The sequence below is a fragment of the Canis lupus genome, chromosome X (assembly GCF_011100685.1).
Source record: "Canis lupus familiaris isolate Mischka breed German Shepherd chromosome X, alternate assembly UU_Cfam_GSD_1.0, whole genome shotgun sequence".
Lineage (NCBI taxonomy): Eukaryota > Metazoa > Chordata > Mammalia > Carnivora > Canidae > Canis > Canis lupus.
The window spans coordinates 66,335,270-66,346,258 of NC_049260.1; positions in this window are offsets into that span (position 1 = coordinate 66,335,270).

Genomic DNA, 10,989 nt, shown 5'->3' on the forward strand with positions numbered 1-10,989 from the left:
ATGACTGCAGAATTTAGATCTAATCAGGCAGAAATTAAAAATCAATTGAATAAGATGCAATCCAAACTAGAAGTCCTAACAACGAGGGCTAACGAGGTGGAAGAACGAGTGAGTGACATAGAAGACAAGTTGATGGCAAAGAAGGAAACTGAGGAAAAAAGAGAAAAACAATTAAAAGATCATGAGGATAGATTAAGAGTAATAAGTGACAGGGCAGCCCAGGTGGCTCAGCGGTTTAGCACGCCTACAGCCCAGGGCGTGATCCTGGAGACCCGGGATCGAGTCCCACGTCAGGCTCCCTGCATGGAGCCTGCTTCTCTCTCTGCCTCTATCTCTCTCTCTCTTGATTAAATAAGTAAAACCTTTAAAAAAAAAAAAGAGTAATAAGTGACAGCCTGAGGAAGAAAAACCCATGTTTAATTGGGGTTCCCGAGGGCGCTGAAAGGGACAGAGGGCCAGAATATGTATTTGAACAAATCATAGCTGAAAACTTTCCTAATCTGGGAAGGGAAACAGGCATTCAGATCCAGGAAATAGAGAGATCCCCCCTAAAATCAATAAAAACCGTTCAACACCTCGACGTTTAATTGTGAAGCTTGCAAATTCCAAAGATAAAGAGAAGATCCTTAAAGCAGCAAGAAACAAGAAATCCCTGACCTTTATGGGGAGGAGTATTAGGGTAACAGCAGACCTCACTACAAAGACCTGGCAGGCCAGAAAGGGCTGACAGGATATATTCAGGGTCTTAAATGAGAAGAACATGCAACCAAGAATACTTTATCCAGCAAGGCTGTCATTCAGAATGGAAGGAGAGATAAAGGACTTCCAAGACAGGCAGGAACTGAAAGAATATGTTGCCTCCAAACCAGCTCTGCAAGAAATTTTAAGGGGGACTCTTAAAATTCCCCTTTAAGAAGAAGTCCAATGGAACAATCCACAAAAACAGGGACCAAATAGATATCATGATGACACTAAACTCATATCTTTCAATAGTAACTCTGAATGTGAATGGGCTTAATGACCCCATCAAAAGGCGCAGGGTGTCAGACTGGATAAAAAAGCAGGACCCATCTATTTGCTGTCTACAAGAGACTCATTTTAGACAGAAGGACACCTACAGCCTGAAAATAAAAGGTTGGAGAGCCATTTACCATTCAAATGGTCCTCAAAAGAAAGCAGGGGTAGCCATCCTTATATCAGATAATCTAAAATTTACCCCTAAGACTGTAGTGAGAGATGAAGAGGGACACTATATCATACTTAAAGGATCTATGCAACAAGAGGACTTAACAATCCTCAATATATATGCCCCGAAAGTGGGAGCTGCCAGATATATCAATCAATTAATAACCAAAATTAAGGCACACTTAGATAATAATACACTTATACTTGGTGACTTCAATCTAGCGCTTTCTACACTCGATAGGTCTTCTAAACACAACATCTCCAACGAAATGAGAGCTTTAAATGATACACTGGACCAGATGGATTTCACAGATATCTACAGAACTTTATTTTTTTTTTTTTTTAAATTTTTTTTTTTTAATTTTTATTTATTTATGATAGTCACACAGAGAGAGAGAGAGAGAGAGGCAGAGACACAGGCAGAGGGAGAAGCAGGCTCCATGCACCGAGAGCCCGATGTGGGATTCGATCCCGGGTCTCCAGGATCGCACCCTGGGCCAAAGGCAGGCGCCAAACCGCTGCGCCACCCAGGGATCCCCTCTACAGAACTTTACATCCAAACTCAACTGAATACACATTCTTCTCAAGTGCACATGGAACTTTCTCCAGAATAGACCACATACTGGGTCACAAATCAGGTCTGAACCGGTATCAAAAGATTGGGATCATCCTCTTCATATTCTCAGACCATAATGCCTTGAAATTAGAACTAAATCACAACAAGAAGTTTGGAAGGACTTCAAACAAGTGGAGGTTAAGGACCATCCTGCGAAAAGATGAAATCGTCAACCAGGAAATTAGAGAAGAAATAAAAAAATTCATGGAAAGTAATGCGAATGAAGATACAACAACTCAAAATCTGTGGGATACATCAAAAGCAGTCCTGAGGGGGCTAATACATCACAATACAAGCATACATCCAAAAACTGGATAGATCTCAAATACAAAAGCTAACCTTGCACCTAAAGGAGCTAGAGAAAAAACAGCAAATAGATCCTACACCCAGCAGAAGAGGAGAGTTAATAAAGAGTCGAGCAGAACTCAATGAAATCGAGACCAGAACTTTGGAACAGATCAACAAAACCAGGAGTTGGTTCTTTGAACAAATTAATAAGATAGAAAAGCCATTAGCCAGTCTTATTAAAAAGAAGAGAGAAAAGACTCAAATTAATAAAACCATGAATGAGAAAGGAGAGATCACTACCAAAACCAAGGAAATACAAATGATTTTAAAAAACATATTATGAACAGATATACGCCAATAAGTTAGGCAATGGACGCATTTCTGGAAAGCCGCAAACTACCAAAACTGGAACAGGAAGAAATAAAAAACCTGAACAGGCCAATTACCAGGGAGAAAATTGAAGCAGTCATCATAAACCTCCTAAGACACGAAAGTCCAGGGCCAGATGGCTTTCCTGGGGAATTCTATCAAACGTTTAAGGAACAAACCATACCTATTCTACTAAAGCTGTTTGGGAAGATAGAAAGAGATGGAGTACTTCCAAATTCGTTCTATGAGGCCAGCATCACCTTAATTACAAAACCAGACAAAGACCCCACCTAAAAGGAGAATTACAGACCAATATCCCCAATGAACATGGATGCAAAAATTCTAAACAACATTCTAGCTAATAGGATCCAAAAGTACATTAAGAAAATTATTTGCCATGACCAAGTAGAATTTATTCCTGGGACACAAGGCTGGTTCACACTCAAAAAAAAATCAATGTGATTCATCATATCAGAGAAAAACCAAGAACCATGTGATCCTCTTAATAGATACAGAGAAACCATTTGACAAAATACAGCATCCATTCCTGATCAAAACTCCTCAGAATGTTGGGATAGAGGGAGCATTCCTCAACTTCTTAAAAGCCATCTACGAAAAGCCCACAGCAAATGTCATTCTCAATGGGGAAGCACTGGGAGCCTTTCCCCTAAGATCAGGAACAAAACAGGGATGTCCACTCTCACCACCGCTATTCAACATAGTACTGGAAGTCCTAGCCCCAGCAATCAAACAAAAAGACATTAAAGGCATTCAAATTGGCAAAGAAGAAGTCAAACTCTCCCTCTTCGCTGATGACATGATACTCTACATAGAAAACCCAAAAGCCTCCACCCCAAGATTGCTAGAACTCATACAGCAATTTGGCAGTGTGGCAGGATACAAAATCAATGCTCAAAAGTCAGTGGCATTTCTATACATTCACAATGAGACTGAAGAAAGAGAAATTAAGGAGTCAATCCCATTTACAATAGCACCCAAAAGCATAAGATACCTAGGAATAAACCTAACCAAAGAGGTAAAGGATCTATACCCTCAAAACTATAGAACACTTCTGAAAGAAATTGAGGAAGACACAAAGAGATGGAAAAACATTCCATGTTTATGGATTGGCAGAATTAATATTGTGAAAATGTCAATGTTACCCAGGGCAATTTACATGTTTAATGTGATCCCTATCAAAATAGCATGGACTTTCTTCAGAGAGTTAGAAAAAATTATTTTAAGATTTGTGTGGAACCAGAAAAGACTCAGAATAGCCAGGGGAATTTTAAAAAAAGAAAACCATATCTGGGGGCATCACAATGCCAGATTTCAGGTTGTACTGCAAAGCTGTGGTCATCAAGACAGTGTGGTACCGGCACAAAAACAGACTCCTAGATCAATGGAACAGAATAGAGAATCCAGAAGTCGACCCTCATCTTTATAGTCATCTACTATTCGATAAAGGAGGAAAGACTATCCACTGGAAGAAAGACAGTCTCTTCAATAAATGGTGCTGAGAAAATTGGACATCCACATGCAGAAGAATGAAACTAGACCACTCTCTTGCACCATACACAAAGTTGAACTCAAAATGGATGAAAGATCTAAATGTGAGACAAGATTTCATCAAAATCCTAGAAGAGAACACAGGCAACACCCTTTTTGAACTCGGCCACAGCAACTTCTTGCAAGATATATCCGCGAAGGCAAAAGGAACAAAAGCAAATATGAACTATTGGGACTTCATCAAGATAAGAAGCTTTTGCACAGCAAAGGATACAGTCAACAAAACTAAAAAACAACCTACGGAATGGGAGAAGATATTTGCAAATGACGTATCGAATAAAGGGCTAGTGTCCAAGATCTATAAAGAACTTCTGAAACTTAACAGCAAAGAAACAAACAATCCAATCATGAAATGGGCAAAAGACAAGAACAGAAATCTCACAGAGGAATACATAGACATGGCCAACAAGCACATGAGAAAATGCTCTGCATCACTTGCTATCAGGGAAATACAAATCAAAACCACAATGAGATACCACCTCACACCCGTGAGAATGGGGAAAACTAACAAGGCAGGAAACAACAAATGTTGGAGAGGATGGGGAGAAAGGGGAACCCTCTTACACTGTTGGTGGGAATGTGAACTGGTGCAGACCCTCTGGAAAACTGTGTGGAGGTTCTTCAAAGAGTTAAAAATAGTTAAAAATAGCCCTACCCTATGACCCAGCAATTGCACTCCTGGGGATCTATCCCAATGATACAGATGCAGTGAAATGCCGGGACACGTGCACCCCGATGTTTCTAGCAGCAATGTCCACAATAGCCAAACTGTGGAAGGAGCCTTGGGGTCCATCGAAAGATGAATGGATAAAGAAGATGTGGTTTATGTATACAATGGAATATTACTCAGCCATTAGAAATGACAAATACCCACCATTTGCTTCTACTTGGATGGACCTGGAGGGTAGTATGCTGAGTGAAATAAGTCAATCGGAGAAGGACAAACATTATATGGTCTCATTCATTTGGGGGAATATAAATAATAGTGAAACGGAATAGAGGGGAAGGGAGAAGAAATGGTTAGGAAATATCAGAATGGGAGACAAAACATGGAAGACTCCTAACTCTGGGAAATGAACTAGGGGTGGTGGAAGGGAAAGAGAGTGGGGTTTGGGGATCACTGGGTGGCGCTCATTGAGGTGGGCACTTGAGGGGATGAGCACTGGGTGTTATTTTGTATGTTGGCAAATTGAACACCAGTAAAAAAGACAAAAAAAAAAAAAAGGAGCACCTGCATCTCAATGTTTATAGAAGAAATATCCACAATAGCCAAACTTTGGAAAGAGCCCAGATGTCCATAGACAGATGAATGGTTAAAGAAGATATGGTATGTATATATATGTATAGTGTATATATTTACATATATATACATACCATATACACATAATGGAATACAACTCAGTCATCAAAAATTTTTTTTTGCCATTTGCAAGGACATAGATGAAAGTAGAGGATATTAGGGATCTCTGGGTGGCTCAGCGGTTTGGCGTCTGCCTTTTTCCCAGGGCGCGATTCTGGAGTCCCAGAATCGAGTCCCACGTCAGGCTCCCGGCATGGAGCCTGCTTCTCCCTCCTCCTGTGTCTCTGCCTCTCTCTCTCTCTCTCTCTGTCTATCATAAATAAATAAATAAATAAATAAATAAACAAATAAATAAATAATCTTTAAGAAAAAAGAAAGTAGAGGATATTATGGTAAGTGAAATGTCAATATGAGAAAGACAATTATCATATGATCTCACTCATATGTGAAATTTAAGAAAGAAAACCAAAGATCATATGTCAAGGAAGGGAAAAATGAAACAAGAGCAAATCAGAGAGGGAGACAAATCATAAGAGACTCTTAATCATAGGAAACAAACTGAGGGTTGCTGGAGGGGCAGGGGTGGGGGGATTCTGTAACTGGATGATGGACACTAAGGAGAGCATGTGAATTAATCAGCACTGGGTATTATATAAGACTGATGAATCACTGAATTCTACCCTTAGAATAGTAATAATACACTATAGGTTAATTAATTGAATTTAAATAAAGATATAATAATCCTGCTGTAAAATAATGGTGTATGTATCCCTTTGAATTAGTGTTTTATACTTTTTATTAGTGTTCTGTAGTGTGATTATTGGATGTTAGAGTAGTGATATTTTTACCTTTCGAGGATATTCCATACTGTCCTCCACGGTGGCCACACCAGGTTGCATTCCCACCAACAGTACACAAGTGTTCCTTTTTCTCCACATCCTCACAAAAGCTTGTTGTTTCTTGTGTTTTTTATTTTAGCCATTCTGGAAGGTGTAAGGTGATATTTCATCATAGTTTAGATTTTCATTTTCCTGATGATGAGTGATGTTGAGCATCTTTTCATGTGTCTGCTATTTACATGCCTTCTTCGGGGAAATGTCTGTTCATGTCTTCTGTTAAAGGATAATTTTAAAGATTGTATTGTGTGTTAATACATACTTTTTCACTTTTTCATTGTTTATTGAAGTTAGCTGACACACAAGTTTACATTAGTTTCAGGTGTACAGTATAGTGATTCAACTTCTCTATACACTATTCTGTGCTTACTACAAAAGTAGCTACCATCTGTCACCATACAATGCTCTTACAGTACCATGACCATATTCTCTATGCTGTCCCTTTCATCCCTGTGATTTATTCATTCCATAACTAGGAGCCTGTACTTCGGACTCTCCTTCACCCATTTTGTCTACCACCTGTCCATTCTGACAACTATAAGTTTGTTCTCTGTATTTATGGGTCTGGTTTTGCTCCATTGCTTGTTCATTTGTATTGTTTTTTACATAACTCATATAAGCGAAATCATATATTTGTCTTTTTCTGAATTATTTCACTCAGAATAATACCTTCTAGATTCATCCATGTTTTTACAAATGGCAAGATTCATTATTTTTCATGGCATGTAATATTCCATTATATATATAATACATAATATATAATATAATGTCCATTCATCTATCAATGGACACTTAGGTTGCTTCTATGTCTTGGCTATTGTAAATAGAACTGGATAGACTCAATAGCAAAATGCAGGTCACAAAAGAAAGTGCCAGTGAACCTGATGATAGGTCAAAAGATATTGTATCATCTAAAGACAGAGAAATAAAGATGACTATAAGGAAACAGTGTAGCTTACAAATAAGTTGGAATACCAGAGAAATGGAGTCAGAAAAAATATTTGGAGAAATAAAGAATGAAAATTTCACTGAATTGTTGCAAACATACACTTACAGTTGCCAATAACTCGGCAAACTTGAAGCAATACAAACATGAGGAAAATTACAGCTAGGCACATCACAGTTAAACTGCTGAAAACCAAAAATTAAGGGAAAAATTTGAAAGTGGCCAGAGGAAAAAAGAGGAATGGAGGTTCAAAGACAACCAAACAGTATCTTTAAAGTATTAAGTTCTCTATTGCTTTCTTCCTCTTTACAAATTCTATTTATATTTTGTTCCATTTTGCATGTAATTTTCTCCTTTTCAGTCCATGTAAACTCAATCTTCATATCTTGGCTTAAGCATTTCTTTTCATAAATCCTTCCTGACTTCACAGTATAAAGTTTAAAATGACCTTCCTCTATGCTAATTTAACATAAATTCAAGTCTCAAGTATAACAATCTACTGTTGTTGGCTTTTTAAAAGTACTTTTCTCCCCACTAGTTTGTGAGCTCCTTGATGACAAGTATTACCACGTTCATTTTTTATGCTCACATAGTACCTTACCTGCTAATAGTAGCTGGTTAACAAGCTGATTCAGTCATTCAACTTTAGTTCAAGATGCTGCAAATTAATAGGTGATCAAAATATGTGCCCACCCATTTAGAATCTACTGGGAAAGAAAATATTAAAGAAGTAAAACAAAATTAAAGATAACATCACAATCGTGTCAAGTGATGAAAATAAACTATGATGCAGAGGAAAAGAACAGGGAAATGAAGAAAAGAAAATCACCAATTTAGAGTTGGAGTTAAGGAGAATTTCACAGAGACATACCTGATATGTTTTAAGCTGTGCTTTCAATGAGTTCTTTTTGCTCCATATATGCACTTTCTATATATTTATGGATTTTTTTTCAGTCATGGATGTGAAACTTTTCTCCGAGTTCCCAGGCAAGTCTAGCATGACTTAAAGAACATTAAGAAAGTAAATATGCACTTCACAGATGACCCAAAGAGTTCAAAGAGGGCCTAGAGTCACTATTTTGTTGACAAAACTATTATTTGAGGCAGAAGCAGGAAAATAAACAGCTCCTTTCTGATTATTGTAGTAATCCTAGAGTAAGGGACTTACTGTTCCTTACTGACAGGACTTACCTATTTCTTTCCCTTTATTCCACTTCTTTGATTCATTTAGTCCCTAGATAGGTAATCACTGTTAACCAGATCTTAAATACTCAATACCTAATTATCTTTAGTCCTGATCATGAAGTGAGGCAAGAGGAAATATGGATATATTTAATCCCTAGACAAAAAATTAATAAAATTTCCCCTCACAATATTTTCCTTCTACAACCTTTTTTAAATAATAAATTTATTTTTTATTGGTGTTCAATTTGCCAACATACAGATAAATGTAATTAATGTAATTGCTAATGTAAGCCAAATTGATTGATTTGAGTATCAAATTTTATTTCTCATTCCTATTCTTATGAGGAAACAAAAATACCAAAGAGTAGGTAGTCAGAAGGATAGAGAAATAAAGCATCCTGCATAATCAGTAGACTGGTTCTGATTGAAAACTTATTATGCCCTATTTATTTTTCAGACTATTCCTCATCTGAGATTAGTGTTCTTTTAATATACATACATCAAGAGGCCATTAAAGTACAGAGTCACAGCAAAAGGACTGTAGACTCCATATGAGAAGAAAACAATGTTATTCACTTTGGTCTTTATCATAGAAATACACTCAGTAGTGTTCATTAGACATCATCATTTATCCATCTAGCAAAAAATATTGATTGCCTACTATATGCTTGGAACTGTTGTATACTCAGAGAATACAGTGGTATCTGAGATTCTTATCCCCATGGAACTTCCTTTGGGGAGGGGAGAGGAGGCAGCCAGTGAACAAATAAGGAAAAAATAAGATAATTTCAGATTGTGATAAATTCTATAAGTCTGGGAAACAGGGTGATGTAGCAGTGACTTGGAAGTGGGGCAATGTTAGATGGAAAGACTATCTGGAGAGATGATATTTGAATTGATACTGAAAGCTGAGGGAAAAAAACCCTTTCATACAGAAAGTCAAGGAGAGAAGCACCTTGGGGGCTCAGTTGTATAAGCATCTGACTTGATTTCAGCTCAGGTCATGATCTCAGAGTTGTGATATTGAGCCCCATGTTGGGCTCCACACTAGGTTTAAGCTTCTCTCTCTCTCTCTCTGTCTCTCCCCCTCCCTCTCTAAAAAAAGTCATGGAAAGAACTAAGCAGAGAGAAGAGCAACTACAATAATCCTAAGAGAAAAATAGGCTTGATATGTTCAAAGAAAGAAAATCAACATGGCAGGAAAGTCAATAGACAGATCATGCTATGGTTTGTTGGATGTTGTTAAGACATTTAATTTTATTGTCAGCTCAGTGGAAAGTCACACTGAAGGCTTTTTTCATGGGAGTGCTTCTGGATGCTATGCAGAGAATGGTTTTCAGCGTTCCATACCTGGAAGGAGAAAGAAGAGTTCAGAATCTGACAGAAGTCTAAGAGAGAGCTATTGATATCTTGAACTAGAAATTGACAGTGAAGAGAAAAATAAAAATAATAAATAATAAATAATAAAAATACTTCTCCTTCTGCCTTATGTCTCTGCCTCTCTCTGTGTCTCTCATGCATAAATAAATAAAATATTTTTTTAAAAACACACATTAGTACATACAGCAATAGGAGAAAAAGCAGGAGCATGCGATGTCATGGAAGCAAAGATAGAAAAGAATGTATTTTTGGAATTAGGGAATAGCTCACTACATTAAATGCTACTGAGAGAAAAGTCAGATGAAGAGAGAAATAACATTGGATTTGGCAACATGAGGTGATTGACAACCTTGACAAGAGCAGTTTTAACAGAGTAGTGGGGATAGAAGCAGACCTGGCATGGATTGACAATTAATGAGAGGTTAGGGAGCAGTGACAATTGACAATAAGGGTGGACACCTTTTTTTGAAATGTTTTATAGTGATAGGAAACAGAAAAACGAGACAGTGGCTGGGAGATAATGTGGAGTTGTTTTTGTAATTTAAAGGAATGATCCAGTAGAGAAGGATAAAAGTTGTACTACAAGATAGAATGGAAATAATTGCATGAATAAAGTCCTTGAGAGGGCAAGAAGAAGGATCCTGAGCACATTTGGAGGAGTTGGTCTTTGATATAAGCAGAGACACTTTATCCAAATAGTTTATGGATACGGGTAGGTGGTGGGAAGATAAAAATAGTTCTTTTCTGATCATTTCTATTTTCTTAGTGAAATAAGAGGCAAGGTCATCAACTGAGAATAAAGAAGATGGAAGAGAAATGGGAGGTTTGTGGAGACAGGGTGTGCTGAAGGAGTGGTCTCAGAGAGTAGGAATATTAATAAATTAAGGAACTGTAGTATGCCCAGATAGTGCTGTTAGGTCCATTACAAAAATTTTATCATACATTTTCAAGCCAGAAGTTCATCTGAGAAAATCAGATGAAAATCCAGCCCTCCATGGTGCAGTCTACTCCTTGTTCTGGGTATTGTCACTCTAGATAGAGCCTTAATCTATGACATTTGGAAAGATTTTATTGACGTTGGAGAGAAGAACTGCTTTTCCCATGACTTCCAATACATAGGGCACCTAGTCAGGTAGAGATAGATTATATGGACCTTTTGTGTATATTCCTGTACACAATTTTTTTTTATTCCTTGGAATGTCATCAGAGAGTTCAGAAACTTCTCTTGATTTCTTTGCCTTTCCCAATCCTCAGA